The sequence below is a fragment of the Lonchura striata genome, chromosome 7, assembly GCF_050655825.1.
Source record: "Lonchura striata isolate lonStrDom1 chromosome 7, ASM5065582v1, whole genome shotgun sequence".
Taxonomy (NCBI): Eukaryota; Metazoa; Chordata; class Aves; order Passeriformes; family Estrildidae; genus Lonchura; species Lonchura striata.
The window spans coordinates 11896558-11915459 of record NC_140709.1 but is presented as its reverse complement, the minus strand read 5'-3'; the positions used below and the strand labels follow the sequence as shown (position 1 = coordinate 11915459).

At 42.6% G+C, this 18902-nt stretch overlaps 1 long non-coding RNA gene across 3 annotated transcripts in view; it reads right to left on the bottom strand.

The window, feature by feature from the left end:
* LOC146766885 (uncharacterized) overlaps positions 1–18902 on the bottom strand; it is a 48352-nt gene that overhangs the window by 25572 nt on the left and 3878 nt on the right. The window contains exons 1-2 of one of the 3 annotated variants that reach the window (XR_014956709.1): positions 1653–3220; positions 1285–1394 (exon numbers count right to left, since the gene is read on the bottom strand). This is a non-coding gene — a long non-coding RNA (uncharacterized LOC146766885). Of the gene's footprint in view, positions 1–1284; positions 1395–1652; positions 3221–18902 lie in introns of those variants that run through there. The other 2 variants (XR_014956707.1, XR_014956708.1) reach the window with 2 other exon arrangements.

Below are 18902 nucleotides of genomic sequence, written 5' to 3'. Positions count from 1 at the left end.
GTCCATTTGCATATTGCAGTTAATTGTCTAGTTATAGATTTAGGTTGTGAAGTCCCATCCTTCTTGTTTTACTCTCCTCAGTCCACATTGCTTATGCTCTTGGGCCTGAAATTTGGATCAGTTGTCCTCGGTCCCCAGCTAGAGAGGAATTGTTTTGTCTCCCTACTCTGTGAAGAGACCTAACCATCCCTTAAGGTGAAGCTCAGAACTACACACTAAAGCAGTACAGAATCTGAAAAATATAAAAGCTAAAACCTAAGGCATCAACAGCTCAATCCTTTTTGGAAATTGCTCACAAATTTCTTCAAGGATTCCGTTGGGAGATGAGGTTTTCTAGGCTAAGATTCAACCCAAAAGGTTTTAATTTTAGCCAAATTGATTTGACTGTTTTTGAGTAGTGAAGGAATGGAAGAAAATACTTTTCCCATATGTTCCAGACAGAGGAGCACATTTGCTGAGAAGAAAGAATCCTTGAGGAGACAGAGGGGGAGAGGGGGCAAATATCTCTAAAGGATAAAAATATTCCCAGACACGACACCACCATGAGCTCAGCCCTAACCTTGCGTCAAAGAACACAGCAGCAATGGCACTTGTGTTTACACCAGCTGAGTATCTGGCCCATAGGAATGGAGAAGAAAGCTTTCCATTAAAATCTTGGATAGGACACATCAGAATCTAAACAACATGGCAAAACCCTCATATGTGAAACTCCCTGTTATTTCTCAAGACCAGAGGACAGTGTATTCCAATGCATGGAGAAGACAATCTGCTGCAAGCCTTGCCCAGACATAATGAGTCTGTGCAGTAAGACATCCCTGCTCAGACCTTCCACAAGAATTAGGATCTCCAGGGATCTGGGCTCATGAACCCCAAGGATTCATTAATGACTCTGTGCTCCTGGAAGATCAGCTGCTAAACCTCTCTGGGTCAGTCCAAACCTCCCATATCTCATCTGTTGCCTCATGGCTAAAGTGAGGCAATATGAAGCCCAGGAAGAAAATTAAGGAGGCCAGTGGTGAATACAACTCAAAATTAGATTTGCCCTAAACTTAGCAGTTCCAATATGAGGGAAAGACAAACCTTAGAACGGTCAACTTCTTTTCCTGACCATGGAAGCCCATGGATCTATACCAGAAATCAACCCATGCTGTAGGGCTACTTTAGGCAGAATCATCATACGGCTTGAGGCATGTCCTGTTCATAAGAGTGCCAGGTTCTCAAAAGAGCCCAGCTGCTCAGCATGAAGCCTAGAAATTAAAAAACATGTTTTGTCTCTTAACTTACTCTCAACAGAGCCTCTAAAGTTTGCAGATTCTTGGTGTCATATGCCAAGTCCAAGACGTTCCAGTTTCCTCAGCTTCCAAGGAGATTCTCATCAAGAAATCTTCATGAAGCTGTGGATAAATGAGAACCTGAAGTCATGACCAGCACGCTCATTTTTATTTAGTAATAACATCTTTATTAAGCAGCTGTGTCCTCAGTACTTCATCGAGATTGACAGGTGTTACGCAAAAATCTCTGCCTTAAAGAGTTTTTAATTTATAAAGATGAACAGCAAATATAGGAGGAACTAGGTGAGGATATAAACAGAAATAATATATAATTTAACATGAGTTTGCAATGTGCAAATCTATAGGTATGCTCACTAGTACCTGTGCATTAACTCCATCTCTGCTGCCCTCTTAGCTCTTGCTAGTCTACTGGTTCTAATATTAGTATTTATTACAGACATAGACCTCAGAGAAAAAACAACCCTGGTTTTTTTCTCTGTTTCTTATAGTCTCCTTTGAAGGCCTGCCATTGAGCTCTGCTGGACAGGCTTCCTATAAGGCCATGGAGGATGCTCATAAGCATTTGATAGGGCACAGGTGAGAGGGGGGCACGAGGCAGGTGATGAAGTGGTAAAAGAGAAAACAAGGTCTGAAAGGCAAGATTCTTCCACTTGGTACAGATAGAAGTAATAATGAAAAATAAATGCAAATATCTACAACGATATAATCAATCAGCAGATTTTTCTTAGTGGTGATCCAGTGTCCATACCTTTAGTAGCAGTAGTCTGTAGGAGGTTAGATGAAAAAAATGAAAGCTTGCAGGAGGCTGAGAAGGAAGAGAAAAATGAGAAAAAGATGGGAGAACACTTTCAAAATAATTAAAATAACAAAAATATTGGCATAGGTTATATGTGTGTAGTAGAAAAGAGGCATATAAACAAAACAGTAGTCATTTCATAGCCAGAAAGATGGTAGGAAAACAATGGGATGGTATTTTAAATTCCAGCAAAGTTTAACAATAGCTGGTCCATGATGATGAATAACCCATTTATATTCCATGCCATGGACACCTGAGACATGAGTGTTTGTAGGAAGATAACACAAGTCTATTCAAAGAATTTCTCCATTGTAACTCCACTAGCATGACGACACACATGCAGAGCTTACAAAAGCCCTCATGCTGGGGCAGGTTAGCCTGAGTGACACAACCATCCAAACAAAAAGCTTTTTTACCATCTTGATTTTTACACAGGAACTTTTGCCAGCACAGCTGCACTGGATTTGAACAGATTTAACTTATACTGATCCACAGCCTAGGTAGGTTCTTGGAAAACACATCTGAGGTCTCAACCCTGCAACAGGATTGGCAATGTGACATTCTAAGAAAGGTTTCCTGTATTGCAACCTACTAATTTACCTACTATTGTCAAATCTTAGTAATTAAAGACATGACTCACACCCCCTAAGAGCAGTATGTTTAGGTTAAACATGATGGGGTTTTGAAAACATGTTAGGTAATAAACATTTGGCTTCTTTTTTAACTGTCTTTTGTTTAGGGTTGTCAGTTGTGCAGGTTAAGACTTTGATTACAGATAAAGGTGATTTTTTTTCATCCTGGGAACTGCAGCCAGAGCCAGGTGTGTAGGATTAGTTCGTTGTATCCCCAGAGCAGAGCAGGATTACCATGTGAACTCATGGCAACACCCACAGTCTGCTCGACAAGCCACCCTTCCACATCCCACCACTGGTGGGGACAGTGGCACAGGCCACACAAGGTAGTGACCCTGAGTCTGAATGTGGCACAGCTCTCTTTCCCAATCAATTAGAGGACTCCTGTGCCTGGATCAATGACTAGTGAGGACACTGAGCTCCTTATGTGGCCTTGGCTCCTTATAGGACCCTATATGAACTTAGTCATGCATCTTTGTGTCCAGGTTTCCTGTCCCTCAAAGGAGCCCCACTTGTCTCAGCTATTCAGAGCAGCTGAATAGTGTGCAAAAAGAGGCAAGAGCTTCTGTGCAAACACAATTCAGTCATGGTTATAAATTCTCTTTCATTTAATTCAACAATATACTTAATTTTGGTCCAGAATGAGAACATTGACTTGCAGACAAGCACTGAGGCACTGAGGTGTGATGGGCAGTACTTTGCCACTTCCAAGGTTCTCAACCCTTGTGAGACAGGTTGTCTCCACATCAGCTACCCTGAAGAAAAACATGACAGTTCTGTGCCATTACTGCAGGGTCTGGGCTGTAGTTTAAGCATTAGGAATACAGCAACCAGGAAAAGAAACCAACATGAAAAGCAAGCCCAGAGCAGGGAAAAAAAAAAAAAACACCAAAACAAAACTAATTTGCTGCAACACTGGAGTAACTATGACTCTTGAGCACATACCCTCTGAGGACCTCAAAAGTTTCTAGAAGAAACTGGTTACCATGAAGTTTGTGGGTGAAAAGGAAAGAGCAATGGAACCCATAAATGGTTGCACTTATTTGATGATGGGGTACACTCATCCCCACCCTTCATTTCCTGTACCACCAGCATCAAGGATTGTGTTGACCACAGAACTTCTAAGATTAACCCTGATATCCAGCCAAGATGTGGAGAAAATCTTCCCTGGTTTGGATTTCAAGACTTGGCCAGAAGGGAGCAGAAGAGTCCTGCAGAATGCACGCACTGGGCACAGTGCTGTCCTGCACAGAGCCTGGCTCTGCTGTCAGCCTGGGGCAGCCAGACTCCCAACAGATTCAACAGCTGCAAGATTAAGCAAACTCATGAACATCACCTCACAGCCTAGGAAATTGCAACTTTGCAGTTCTCTACATGTGCAAGTTGTATGCCTATAGTCACACAAGTCCATGAAGACACTAAAAGTTGTCCATTTCCTTTCCCACTGCTGATATACTTTCAGTTTATAAATACATGTACACCAGAAGAGTTCAAACCTATATAAAAAGAACACACACCAAATCCAGTTCCACATAATTTTAGCAAAGTGGAACTGTATCTGTGCTTATTGGAAGCTCAGGTTAAGACCAAATCCCCCCTTCCCTGCTGACATGGATATCTCCGTTCCTGTAATAAAATTTCAGTCAATAATTGAAAAATCAAGTCTTAACTGAGCACCATGAAAAGGATGGCAAGAAGGAATCTGTTTCAAATATTTTCTATTTGGGAACAATATTTGAGAACAGGTTTCACAATAAGGCAGTACAGTAAACACAGAAAACCAAGGTTTTGCCTTGTCCAGAAGCGTTTCCTAGACAGCAGTTCCACGAGGCCCTGTCCTGGACACGAGGCTCCAGTTGCTGTCTGGCACACAATTCCAGAAGCAGTCCTGCAGCAAATTTTACAGCTGGTTTCTTGGAAGACCAACATTAGCAAAACATTCAATGTAAATATACCAGTCTTTAACTGCTTAGAGACCTTAGAGCAGACTTTCATCTGACAGCAGCTCCTCTTAGAGCATGGCCCAGGTGCCTCCACACCATCACTGAAGAGTCAGTGCCTTACCCGGGACATTTTCAGACTTGTATCAGGGTAAAGGAAGGTTTTGTATTTCACACCTGGTCCAAATTCAGGATCACATTCTTTGGGAAGGTTTAAAACCATGGGCTTTTCTCTACCTTCTCCTATAATCTGTGTTAGTCACACTAGTGGATGTAGTCACTGAGAAACCCTGGACACCCATCACAAGCATCCAGGAGCACGTTGTGGTCCATCTGCCAGAGAGCACTCTGACCTTTCCCTTTCAGGGGCAGCTCTGAGCTAGTCCAGCTGATTGTGCCCAGTGAAGGAAGGCAGAATCCCATCAGTACAGGTAACACTCAAGTCTTGACTGGACATCCTCAGAATGATAGTCAGGAACCCTATGGGCTGAGCAATGAATCCTGTTTATTCCTTAAACTCAAAGTGGAGTTAGAACACATCACACTTTCGTAGCAGCTGGGTGATATACACAAAACTGGGTGCTGTTGTTTACATGACCCAGAGCTCATTTCTGTTTATTTCTATGCACAAAAAACAAAACATTTAGCTACTTTTCCATCTAAAATAACTTTGATCTTGACTTTGTGCCTCAGCCATCCAAGAATGAGAGCTCTGTGCAACCAGAAGAAGGGAAATGCTTGGAAATCCATTTTGTTCAACTGCTGCTGCTCCTTGCTGACATTTAGCCCAGACAATGTGAGCACCACCCTCAGTTACACCCAGCTGGGCTCAGTGACTTCACTGGGAAGCCACGGTGCAGCATGGCTGCAAACAACAGCAAACACAGCTAAAGTATTTCTCTGTGGAGCATGAGATTGGTTGCTAGATTGATTCCTTGCTCAGTATATTTTGGGTGCAAAGTATGTTGCCTTAACCTTGCTGCACTGCTCCTGATCCCAGGGGTAATGGCGCAGGGAAGACGAGATGGGAACACAGATTCCCTCTCCCTGGCTCTGCCCCAGCGACAGCTCTCACCTCTGCTGCTCTGTTCTTGTGGCTTTGGCAGGACCTTGCAAGCTACAGATGAAAGAAGGGTCTGAAGAGCTGTCTGCTGTAGCTGCTATCAGTCACACCCTCCAAAATATCCACTGTGATAGTGAATCAGAGAGGGGTGCATAGTAGATCCCATGAAAAATGAGCAGGGATTCAGCCTGCTTCTCTGCTGATCAAGTCACGCTGTTTCAGTGCTCCAAATACACAAATTTCTGAAATCAAGCAGTGTGGCCAAAACACTGACTCAAACCAAGATATGCCCCAGCTGAACAGTAAAATGCAGCATCAGGTGGGGGATGAAGGCAGAAGAAGGGATAATCTCCCCACCAAGCAGCTCTAGCCAGGATTGAGCTGGAACTGGCTCAGCATTGCCTAAAAGAGAGCTCTGAACCCCAGTGCAAGAGCCACAAATGCCACATTTTGGGGAAAGAAAACCTCAGCCCTCCCTACACACCCCAGCCTGGTGAGTCTCCCACTGTGATGGGGTTTGGTTCTTGCTATGACAACCCCGCTCTCCACACACAGGTGCCCAAGTCCTGGGTCACCCCTGGGCCTTGGCTTTGCCCCTTTAGGGCAGGCTCCTCATGCTGACACTTGAAACACCCAGCACGGAGCAGCTCCCAGCCAGGACCTTCAGCAAAGCCAGTGCTCCTTAGGACTGGAAGCCCTGCTTTCAATTCTGGCCAGACTTGCACTGCTCAGCTTCATGTGCACAGGGCAGAGCACATCTGAGCTCCGTGTGCGTTTCAGCCTGCCCCGGCCAACAAGTGTCTCCCCTTGCAAAAATCTAGACATAAATAAAAAAAAAATTTAACAGCTAGAACGTCCCAGTTAATGATTAAGCAGGGACAGTTGCACAACTTCCCCTGGAATGTCTATGTGGATGGCTGCGGTACACTGACAGGCTGGAATGGCAAAAACAGTCTGACAGTGAGGACAGGATGGGGTCCAGGTGATGCAGCTGCCACAGCAAGACTCGGCAGGAGATGGGCTGTCCTTCTGCAACAGGAGGCTGCTCCCCTGTTAGCATGTCAGCCCCAAACTCCAGGGATTTGGGGCACAGGGCTGGTGGTGACCAGCCTCAGCAGGTTGTGGGAGTCCTACCATCACAGGGAGCAGGAAAATACAGCATTGCTGTGTGTTTTATACAGCTGGTTCATTTGCAGGCGTGGGTCAGTGCAAAGCAAATGCAAACCTCATGCCTCAATGTCCTTACGTATGAGTTTAAAAGCTCACAGCACACTTATAAAAGGGCCGTGTCTCCAGGCCTAACCTATAAGTATCCATCAAGACTGATGAGTTGGGTTTTTTTTACAGCATTCAGCACGTCTGACACTATACTGGACTTTAAAAAGTCCTGCAAGAACAAGGGCCAATAAATATCTAGAATAAATACAGTCAAATAGCAGTTCAGACACCCTACTCTTCATTTGCACGGCCATGTCCTGTACTTGGAAATGTGGAAGCTTTCAAGTCAAGTTCCTGGAAAGATTAGCCTAATGCACAACTCCCAGACCCCACAGCTCATTAGGAAGAGGCTCTAATGCAACACCTTCCAAGCAGTCCATGTGCATGCTGGCAAAGCAGTTTCTTGCACACATTTGCTGGAGACAAAAGTCTGTTTGGCTGGTCATTGGGTCATTTCAGCTTCAGAGACATCATCTAGCCACAGACAGCATCCACCCAGCGCTTCAGGGTGACAAGGAACAGAGGAACCTAATGTTGCTGCTAGAAAATGGGTTAGTGGATTGATTAATCTATAAGAATAATGTCCTTACAACACACCTTTTGCTGGTTCCAGTGGAGAGCAAAAGGGCACACGTGTAATGGCCAGCACAGCACGATGCCTATTTAATGATGTCCTGCAAAGAAAACTCTCCATTGCCAACTTACTTCATTACTGAAAATGAATACATGAAATTCCCTGACACAGCCTTGCACGAAGGCATCTGAAGGTGAACAGGTCATTTCCAGTATTAGCAATTTTTTCCTCTAATAAATTTCAGAAGGGGGATTGCTGTAGAGGCTGTTGAAAAGCAGGCTCACAGAGAGCCAAGGCAAAGAGAGGGAGGTAGTCCCACTGGCAATGGTTAAGAAAGACCATTTTCAGGCAGACTCCAACTTGCAAGCTCAGAAACCAGCCCATTTCTCTCATGCTGAAGAAAACACAGGTCTGTGGAAGGACATCTGTTGCCAATAATCCATCTGCTCTGTTTGCCATCAGATGCCTGACTCACCTTTAAATGAGCAACTTCTCAGTCTTGAGATAATTCTGTCTCAGCCATGCCTTGGCCACCCACTGGTCCCTGCCTGGTTGAGACTGCAGAAATGCTTCAGAACTAACAGCAATTATCATTCTGGTTTCATCACTGCTTTTCCAAGCAGCTTCTGTCTCTGCTGTTTGGAAACAATGCTCAAGGCTACCAGCACCAGATCAATAACTCATCTGGGAACAAACAACTGAGATGAAGGAAGATGGTCAAGGGAGGACCTTTTTGCCAAGGGAAGGTTTTCTGCCCCATGATAGGAACCAGAGACGGCCGTGAGAACACAGGCACAGAGAGCAGAGCACCAGCATGGGAGGCCAGACATGGAGCAAAGGGAGCCAGCACTGGGGAGCATTGCTCCATTCTGCTGACATTAGTGCTCCTCACCAGCTTGTCTACGGTCAGCTGAGGAGAACACATGGTCCTTGTAGCCATGGGGGCATCATATGTAAACCCCAAATTTCCAGAAAGAAATCTGATGCAATTTTCACTATAATGAATTAATGTACACTCAATACACCACTCATCCAAGTGTTTCCCAAAAACTTTTCACATGTTTTTGTTTCTTTCCCATGTTCTGAGAATTGAGCAAAAGGTTTTTCCATCTAATTTTTTCCTACCAGCATATATGAGGATTTTTTACCAAATGGACAGTTAATGAGTGTGTGTGCCAAGAGGTGGAGTACCAAATACTGTACATTTGTAACACTATTATCCAAAGACTCAGATTTTGACAAATATCCAGCCCAATGTTTGCACATTGGGCTGATGTCTCATAGAAAGCTCAGCATGGGCCTCTGTCATGTATCCCCATCCTCACGTGGCACATCCCTCTCCAAAAGAAAAAAAACCACCACAAAATACACATATGCACCTACCTTCCCAGAAAGGATCAAAGTATATAACAGCATAAAACCCACTGAATGTAACAGAAGGGAATAAACATCAAACATTAATCTTTAAGCATTTGGACTTGCTGGGTCTTTTCCGAGGACTGCACACTGGAGAAGGTAGACTGAACTTCAAAAATGAAATGGCTGCAAAAACCAGAAGTAGCTTGATAATTCAGATAATTTAATGCCAGAAGGAACCACAGTGCTTGTAAGTTCCCCTTCTATTTACTGAAACTGCTTCTTCTGTTTAAAACAGTACTTTGGTATGACTAAAACATACCTTTCAACAAGGACCTAATTCAGTAGTTACCAAGAGGCAGATAATCAATGCCATCCCATTGTAGTTTGGCTAGTCACCCTCCCATTAAATGTTATGCTTTATTTTTAAGTACCAGCATCCCTCTTCAGCTGCAAACCCTTCACCTTGCTGCTCTTTCCAGAGAAATGGCATGCTGCCCTTGCTGCTGAGGCTGCTCACAGTGAGCCTGCCCTACCTAAGCTAAAGATAGTTTCTTACTTCTCTTAGTGTAAAATAAGAGGCTTCTCCCAACATCCCTTTTTGGAGAATTTTTTTGTTCCCCATTAATTTTTAAAAGTTCTAGAGGTGAAGGCTCTATGCTAGCATCAATCTCACCTATACCTGATAAAAGCAGCATAACCCAGCTGAACAGGCAAATGAATGATAGAATTAGAAGCTACAAATCTACTGAAATTTTAGTCACATACTTGACACTTCCCCATCACTGAAACACAGCCAGCTTCCAAAAGTACTACTGGTACTTTAAAACCACACCTCAAACACCAGTTGCTTTGGCCATGACAAAAAGCACAAAAATAAAATATGGCACAGTATAATAAAATATAATTACTAGAACTGTGGAGATTAATATCCCCCCATTTAGAAGAAGTGCCTTTTACAAACCTTAAGGATCATGTCTTAAACCCTTTAACAACCACTTAATTTTATGATAGTGCCACCATTCTGTGCTGCTGCACGTGATTCAGTCTTTCATAAGGCCATGTACAAAAGATTATGTTTTGGTTATATTTTAACTGAAGCAGCTCTTTCATACACGGTAGTATCTTGTTTGTCTAATATAATTGAAGTGCACTCAGAGATCTTGTGCCTGTTAAAGATGTCTTTGGTCCATAGATTTGGACTACTGGTAATGAATAAGTTATTAAAAATCATTGTGGATGTCTATAGCACAAGCCACATTAGATCACAAAACCACAGAACAATTTTTCTAGGTCACAGATAAATATATTTGAAACAACTGTTGGTTCTCCCCTCAAAAATGTTTGCAAATTCCTTAAGTATCTCATAAAATCTGTATTTCTCAGACTGCCCTGGCAGGGATTTCAAGTTTGTGCTTCATATCATCACTGAGGAGTTCATAAAAAGCAGACTTCCAAACTGGACATACTTTTTCACTCTCAGCTACACAGTGATCCTCAAGGCATTGTGTTTTTTCCCTGGATCCACCATAAGAATCAAATCAAATAACTCACAGCTTGTCACTAGATTAGAAATTAAAGACGAGCAGAAGCAAAAGCCAGACTGACAACTTGCTAATCTAAACAAGATGATCTGATCTTATTACACGGAAGATTTTTCTGGAAGCTCCTGCAAGAACAAGGGTGTTCATTGCTACTCCAGACACTGCAGAAACACCAACCTTCAGCTAAGTTTGTAATTGCCCCTCAGCATGAAAACTGCTGTCAGCACGTGTGGGGCAAACTTGAGAATTCAAACCACAGACCACCTTTGCTGTGAAAATTGATGTTGTCTTATACAGCCCATGTAAGGAGGAGCCCTGTAGGAGTGTGAGCATGTGCGTGCAAATCACATCTGAAAACACAGCTGGACAGCTCTATAGTCAGTTTTCATTTATATTTTCTCAGAACAACTTAGAGTCTCTTCAAGCATGGCACATATGAAATTCTATTCACAGGTGTTTCAAGACTTAAAACTAGGACAGAGGAAATCTGTGTTTCATAGAGAAAGTTGATGTTCTGATCGGGATTATATATTGTTGAATATATTGATTTTCAAATATTTTCAGAACATCTTTAAAACTTGTTGGCAGCCCATTGTAAAACAAGCACTGTGATAAAGGAAAGAAGACAACATTTTCCAGACTGTGTCAGCATCAGCACACTGTATGTCCTCTCTCTAAAAATTAAAACAGAAGATTTACAATAATAAACTTCCAGTTACCATATCAATGTGAATAATTTCCATCTTGTCATTAGAAGGACAAAAGTCTATATAATACTGAGCAAATGACCAAGACAGCAGTAAAATATGGTTGATATTTCTATAGGCATTTGACAGCTGAAAAATGAGCCAAGATTATTTACTGAGAATTATGTAAATTGAAGTACTACCTATATGTAAGAACACACACATATGCATACATTATGTTCATTATGCAAAAACATACCCAAAATTTCTTCAGCCATGTTGGCTGGAATGGATGCCATTCCTTCTCACCATCTGCTCTACAGAGCATTCCTTGGCATTAAACTGTAATATGTTTATGGAAAACTGGCTGCAACCAGCTCAAACAGGTCAAAATTTATGTCCTCTCTATCAGCAATCAGTCTCTTGCAAGGAAAGCCAAGGGGAAATGATCCTTGACACACTGCTCTGGGTAGCTATGGAAATCCATCTAATTGTACACTACTCCCAACAGTGACAATAAGTAGATATGATTTGCCAATAATACTGATTGCCATCAGTCTGGGGTTACTATACTTTCACACATATAAACTGCATCTCAGATAACACATATATAAAAGTATGAGTTGTTGTGAATGTGTCCTCAGTTGACCTCAGCATTTACTACCTCCACAAAGCTGGAGGTGGAGGGAGGTGCCAGTCAAGGGGTTCAGGCATCCTGGGGATGCTTGAGCTTTCCCTCATGATGCACTTACATATCTGTGGTCTATCCTACTGCTAAATCACAGGGACTTTCTAACAGGTGACACACGAATTTATGTGTCGTTACTTTAAAATACCCATAAGATAAAAATAAGGGTGCCTGATGACATGTCTCTAGCTGGGCACACAAAATCCTCAGTCACTTGTCACTCTAGAAAGTTTCCACACACTGGGGAAGACAAAGGAGTGCCACCATGCTGGTTTAGGTGGCCACAGGAGGGACCATGCAGCAGGCAGGGAGTACAGCAGGCTGCAGTGACAAGCTGAATCACACAATCTGTCATTTAGGTTGGAAGAGACCTCTACAATCACCGAGTCCAGCAATTAACTCAGCACTACCAAGTCCACCACTGAACCATGTCCCTAATCACCACATCTACATGGCTTTTAAATACCTCCAGGGGTGGTGACTCAACTGAAATGTCATGCCAAACATTTCCAGCAAGCTCGAATCTCCACAGAGTAGTCAAAAGCCTGGCAGAAATCCTGATACCAGGACTTTTTCCAAGGGAGAATCTTATCTGTGAGCATGTTTACAAGAACATCATTAACTATAGTTAGGGACCCACTGGGCCATTCAGACATCAGTCAAGTTGGCAGCACAGGCAAAGACCTCATGCTGATGGAATAAGAGAAGGTGTCCTTCCCAGATCAATGCACGTGCAGTTCTTGGAGTGAGAAATTAATCTGCATTTTTATTTTCATTTCCTTGAACTGGAGATAACACAGCAATGATTTTGTATCAGGTGTATTTTTTTACTGGACAAAGTTCACCTGACATGGGGGCAGCAGTCACATAGGTTACAGCTCTTCTGGGTTTTAAACACCTTAAGGTGTTGTTTAGGCAAGTAACTGCTTGGCCTAGTTCTAGTAATCCAACAATCCACTTTAAAACATTTTCAAAATAATGAAATAACTCCTAGAAGGATTTTGATGATGAATGTTTAGCCCTTCTAAGGTACATTTCAGTTCCATTAAAAGCTACAGACATTTTGTGAAACATAAAACTGAAAATAAAAATACCTGGAACAGCAGAATCTGGGACAAAAGGAAGTCAAGATTTGTAAACATATTAAGAAACAGGTAATATCAGACTGAACAAGAAGCCTGCCTGAAATGAGGCTGCAGGAATGCTCCCACTTCAAGAGCATCACACTGACCCACCCAAGAAAACTGCAGCTTTGCAGAGGGAGACACTCAGAGAAGATTGGGGACAATTCCCCACTTTCCAGAAAAGAGAGGGATACACTTAAGGGGGATTTGGCTCAACTAATTCACTCTTCAGCACTATGAGCTCCTCACCAGTGTATGCTGGTCACATGGGCTCCTTCTGCATTTAAACAGGATTCATCCCAAATGTGTGTGGTGACCTGAAGTAGGCTGGACTAGTTACTCCATGCAGGCTGACTATAGTGGGATATGAAATCATTGCTTAGACAAGAAACTTAATTTTTGGAGGGCTAAAGATGACTCCTAAGCACAGATTGCCATTTTACCTGGAATGGTTTTGGCACCAGACAGTGCAGGACCAAGAACTTCCTAATCTACTGAGACCACTTCCATTTTTCTTTATTGGGTAATACCGTAGCTTCCTCCAGGCAAATGAATCCAAGTTTTCTTGACATGAAAAACCAGACTGTGTATGTCAAGATCTTATCTCTGCCAGGCCTTGAGACACAGCAGGATCAGGCACTGGGTCTGGCAGTCACAGTAAAACTACTTTTTGTCCCATGCAGTTCCTAAGTCACCATCTATTTTAAGTATTTCAGCTTCTCAGGAAAGGGAGATGGCATTTTTCTGGAAGGCAGATCTGTGTGGAGCTGCATCACTGAATACTGAGGGTTTCTTTCAGTGACATCTGCCTGGAGTGACTCCTGAGTCCTGTTCAGCTTAGCTAAAGTTATCATCTGACTACATCCAAAATATCATAAATTCATCTTCAAGGAAACATTTGTTCTGACCACTGACAGTCTCTGTCTAATAAATGTCTTCTAGAAAAGGCAGAATATAGTACATCTCATAAAAATATAGGAGTTACAGACATTTAACAAATCTGGATCTTGAGAAAAATCCCCAGTTAATTCAGCACATTTGGTAACAGCATTACACTGTCACATCACAGCAGATACTGTCATCTACCACATGCAATGTCTGCATTCCCAAGTAAAAAACTGGCATCTTTTTTTCTCTGAAGGCTTGAGTCTAGTGCTTCATTCCTCTCATCAACCACTAATTTCTTCCTTAATGTTAGGAGGCATCCTATTTCCTTTGCACAACATTAAACTTTCCCCCCTTATTTTCTCGTCAGGAAGGCTTCACTCCTTCTGTATGTTGAGCTACTTTCTCTCTTTGACATTCATTGATGTAAAAATTTAATCACCAGATACTCTTATGTGAACAACCCAGATCATTGTTTTGCCTCATTATACATTGCTATAATATTTAGTGCTTAGGACCCACAATCAGGTTCACTGCTGGTAGAATTTCCTTTTACTATTCCTCCTGTCTTTATGAACTTCTTTAATTTCATTGCTCTTTGAAAGAACCAGGGTTTCTGGGTCAATAATTTCCCATCTTTGGAAGCTCTCCAATTAATATTTTGTTTCTTGTGGTGTCCTTGCAACTATGTTGAGAGGCTATTCCTATAACAGTTTTAGACTGTTTTATTCTTCCCCTCCAGAGATGAGAACACACCACATACTACTAGCTCACATCATCTTGAATCCATTCCTCACAGCACTGAACACATTTTCAGCACTTTCCTCCATTGTAGTCCATAAGCCATAAGTTGTCATGGCTCATGAAAATCATTGGTACACCAGCTGGTACTCAAGCTAATTTCAGCAATTGATGAGGCAACTAATCCATGCAGTCATCTCTTTTCAAAACTGTTCCATCACTTTATTTTCTCATTTCTGTCTACACCTCTGATCCTAATGTCAATCTACAAGCTGCCAGCTGAACTGTTCCCACTTGTTGTGATATCACAAACCCTTTTTGGTAACACTAACTATTGTCTGCTGGTCTGGGTACTTGGGTTATGCCCCTTCACTATTACCAAATTTAGCTTTGCTGTTATGTTGCAGCTGGTGGTTAATGCCATATGTTAACATTCCTTTCTAATTAGCTTGTATGTTAAACACATGTGACAAAAAGAAACCTTTTCTCTTTTTTAAGCACATACTGCATAGCAAAATTAACTTACAGCATGGTCTTTGTGTCTTAAGTGAGAGTGGTGTGTTTGTGGCCAAAATATCAGCAAAGCTATGACAACACAACCCAGGTGATTACAATATGAAAGCTCCCTGCTGATGCCATAGGCTGCATTTTTTTAGCTTGTAACTCACCCATCTCCCCAAACCCAGGCAAAACAAAACAAAAAAACAGAAAAAGATAAAGGCAAAGAGAAGATGAGGGAAAGGGAAGTGTTGTTTCTCCTCCATCCCAAACTGCACAAGAGAGAGAAAGGCATCTGAACAGGTGACTCAGCCAGGTCAGGGAGACCCATCAAAGGCTGAGAATGTTTGGCATCATTAAATTACTTTCCTCAGAGTTTGGGAGCCTAGAGTGTCTTCAAAAAACTACAGACATGAGACACTATGATCCATTATCATGGTAAACCTAACCAACTAGATCCCCCCAGACTTCATTGAAGACCCCTGTATGCTCTGTCACTTGCTTTCCTAAGTCTCCTGTGCCTTTAGTCCAGTCTGTCTCCTGATCTCCAACACAATGACACTTTGCAGAAATGACATTACCAAATGTCAGAATGTGCTCATGCAAACCTTGTTGTTTGCTACAGAAAAGAGTCAGTGAGAGAGACATATGACCTTCTCTCCAAATTTCAGTGTTCAGATTAATACTGATGACCCTAAGGCTGCTCAAGTTATCTAGTGTGCTATGACACCTTGGAGAGCCCCATTAGCTAAGGACAACCAGGAACCAGGCAGCTCTCAGTCTGTGTGAGGATGGACAGGAGCCACGAAATCTGGATGCAATTTCATGCACTCTGTGTCTCATGGATATATGTCTTCTATTAAGTGACATAAGGTGGCTAGACAAGACAGTCTGATTCCCACCTCTTTCATGTCCTGCAATAGTTTTTGGAGGCCTCATCAGCGTTGCCTCTTGCACAATCAACACTTGCTTCTTTTCCATGTTTAAGAACCTTAAACCTGCACTGTGCTTAAAACAGTCCTTAAGTCAGCACTGTTTAAAGACCAGGGAATGCCAGTGCTCTTCCCGTGGCACTGGACTGTGGGCCTGCAGGAGCAAACTGTGGAAGCTGTGGCTGCCAGGCTCTCTCTGCCATGTCAGCCCCAGCAGGCAGGACTCAGAGTCACTCCAAGTCATCTCTGAGATGCTGCAGTGATGAGAACACAATGACCAGGCTGGACAGAAAGAAGAGAAAAGCCCCAGTCCAACAGAAACAGCAGGAGGCTGCAACACCAGCACGGGTGCATAAACCAGAGCCAGCTGGAAACATGAGCAGATCCTTGCAGGAAGGCAGACAAACACTTTAACACCACTGCTCATAAAGGGCAAAGCAGAAGCAGGGAGGTTAAGTAGTTTACTTAAGCTATGGAGCAGAGCCTAGTTAGACACCCTGGAGCTGGGCTCAAGCCACTGTTAGACCAGCAGCTTTCAAATAATCATTCCCACAAACTTCTTCTCTGGTGATATTTCTGAACAATACCAGGGAACATTCCACCATAAATTGTGCTGTGTTCCAGTTTCCACATTATAGCTGTGATGTAACTCAGTAACACTTTGTCCCATCAAGCCCAACAACAATAGATTTAATCAGAACATTTGTCTCAGAGAGACAATGGGGAGTTCTGATTAACCTGGCACCAAACTCTGGCAGTTGCCTGCAAGGGACTTTTTTATTTTTATTTTTCTGAATGCTTGCCCTTGGCAGCTCTTCAGCCTGCAATATGCCAAGCCTATGGCTGCCAGGAGAGCCGTGAAAATGCCCCATGCCATTTGACATGCAAACAACATACTTCATTTCAGAAATACAACATTTCTGCAGAAGCAAGGAGGAAGACACTGCTCCCCAAGCATCCCACCAGCCAACTGCATGAGCATCAAGGATATCAGACCACTGTCAGATGCAAAGGGTCTGTCCTGCAAGAACTTGCTGGTGGAAACTGAACAGCAGGCACTTCCCTCAAAAGAGGGGAGAACAAGGGTAGAGCCAGGTGAGAAGTGAAAGCACAGGCACACTCACACACCGTGACTGACAGACATCAGTCAGTCATCAAAAGTACAGGAGCACAAGCTACAGCCCAGTGCAACTGGGAACAAAGCAGGGCTCAGTGCTGCATCCAAGCAGCAAGTTGCACCAAGCAGTTCCCTGAGGTTTGCAGGGTGAGATAAAAGAAGTATTTTTTAGATTTGGCTTAGAGGATATCCTGTATTGTCCCCTCACACAGTCCCCTGTGCTCAGCCCATCCCAGACAGCTTCCTCCCTGGAAGCTCTCTCCCATGCTGCTTGCATGCAGCTAGCACCTCCACATCTTCCATCATCCACCTGTCCCACTCCTGTTCTGCTCACATCCCACAGCCCTGGTTCCCTGCATGCAGCTGCCTTTGTCCCTAGCAGTGCAGTCATAAAAACCCATTTCCATAAGGGGCCAAACTATATCAAGGCTGAGTCTCAGACTTGTCCTGGCGTGGATTGCTGCTGGGCAGCATGCTCAGGAGTTGAAAATGTAACAGGAGTGTAACTCAAACTAGCTCTTGGTGTTTGTAATCTGAGACAGTTTGTCATAAATTAGGGGGAAGATGAAAAAAAAAAAAAGAAAAAAAAAAACAACAACAAAAAAGCCAGAAAGAAAACTATTAATAAGAAAGAAGAAATGCCATAACGAAAGTCTGCAAGATGGTCCCAAAGCATCTATCAGCCTCCAGCTCTTACTCCATCCTTCCTCCTGCTCAGCCTTGCTGTCACTGCTCTCTCTGCAGTAGCACAAAGGAAAGGGGCCAGTTCTGCTAGAGGAGATTTGGATCCAGAGAAAAAGGGGGCTTCTGCAGGGCTCCCCATCAGAGCAACTACAAATAATATTTTAGCACAGCATCTTCTGCATATCCTTCTTTCCCATCAAAAAAACATAAAGGCAGCTTCTCCAATACTAGACAAAATTCTAGATATCCTTATTTTCACCAACAGCCACTTCCATTCCCATTCTTTTGCCTTTCTTATGGTTGGCATGAGTGGTATTTCTACAGTTAAGACGTTCTTGTGGGTGTTGATGGAGTTGAAGGAACTTTCTCTGGATGGGTCCAGTCAGACAGAGAAGTTTGAGACTTTTCAAAAGTATGTTACTAATCCTGACCAGCTCCTGCCTCCAATTCATTTCAGTAAAATATGTTTGTTTTGCTATAAATCTTGATTTGATGTCCACCACTGCCAAGAAAAAAATTCTGCATTCTGCATGTCACCACTGTGTTCTCCTCTTCTTAAGAGCTTGACGTGAAATAAAACAATCAATTTATATTAAGGCCATATTTTTATAAGGCCAAGGCTTTTAATGGAAGGAGTCTGTGTATGGTAAAATATATTAAAAACTACTGTTGCTAAAAAAACCACCAAAACAGTCACTGTTCAAAGCATGTAAGCCACTACCTTGTTTATGCTATAATTTATCCAAAAACCCCTAGCATTCTTATGACAGTTTTACTATTGTTTCATCCACCACCAAAATAACATCTTGATTCTAAGATTCATTTCAATAGCTCTGCAATTATACAGCCAGATCATTTTGTGTGCACCCAGCAATTAAAAAAAGAAATAAAGAATGAAGAACACCTTGTCTTGAGCTTTCTTAGAGGTCCTTAAGAGTGTAAACACTCTCATTTCTTAAGGACTTGGTTCATTTTTGGAATTATATTCCTTCCATGGACATGTACAAATGTTTCCAGTCCATAGTTTTTGGAGCTATGCAATAATTAGATTTTTTTCTCCACGCTCAGGAGGTATTGGAATATTCTGAAGATATCCAGATTTAAAATATAATAAAATCTTCTCCACATGGTT